The sequence below is a fragment of the Fukomys damarensis genome, unplaced genomic scaffold, assembly GCF_012274545.1.
Source record: "Fukomys damarensis isolate Sample0158 unplaced genomic scaffold, DMR_v1.0_HiC HiC_scaffold_23, whole genome shotgun sequence".
Taxonomy (NCBI): Eukaryota; Metazoa; Chordata; class Mammalia; order Rodentia; family Bathyergidae; genus Fukomys; species Fukomys damarensis.
The window spans coordinates 50800207-50801147 of NW_022900935.1; positions in this window are offsets into that span (position 1 = coordinate 50800207).

Consider the following 941-nt stretch of genomic DNA (forward strand, 5'->3'; position numbering starts at 1 on the left):
CCTCGGCGCGGCTGAGTCGGACGGCGACCGCGAGACCCTCATCCCCAGCCGGGAGCCTCGGGGCGCGAAAGGCCTACTCGCCGGAGCCTCCCCGCTACGTCTCCCCGCCTCCGACTGGGACAGGAAGGCTCGGGAGTCCCCAGATACCACCCCCGCCCCCTTGGGGAAACTGATGCTGGAAAAGGTGACGCGGAGAGAGGCGACCCGAGCGACGGGGGCGCTGGGCAGCGCCGGCGACGGGAGAAATCAGCTGTGAGGCGGGGAGGCGGCCCCCAGAAATGTGAAACTCCGAAAGCTGGGTTCCAGGGAGTCATGAAACTGATCCCAAGACCCACTTCTCGGGGACGCCAGGAGCACACCCCGGGCTCCCGGCCGGGAAGCAGGATCACTCCGGCGCTTGTTGCTCCGAGTCCGCACCCGGAAAGCCGCGGACAGACGCCGGGACCCACCAGCGCCTTCCTCTGCTGTGGAAAGATGCCTCCCACTAAAACGCACTTCGCAGCGCTCTGTGTTGCGGGGAGTGACTCTGTTTACCTGACTAGTCACCAGGTCTCCGCTTGGCCCAGGCACTAATAGTGGTAGCGAGATTCCGGGTACACACACCGATCGGGGGACTCATAGTGGCCAAGATTAGCGGAAGGGATAAGATTATAAACACATAAATATTTACGGAGGTATGTGACATCCAAAATAATTTAAAGAAAAATAATAGGGAAAAAATGGCTTTTGGGGGCCGGGGATTTACCTCAGTGGTGCCCCACCTACCTCACAAGCACAAGGTCCTGAGTTCCATCCCTGATACCAAAAAATTAATAATAATAATAATAATAATAAACTAATGCCCAAGGGAAGGGAGGACAAAGTATATGTTATATACATATACAAATGTGCTAAATGAAACCCACTATTTTGTATAACTAATAAGCACTACTAAAATTTTA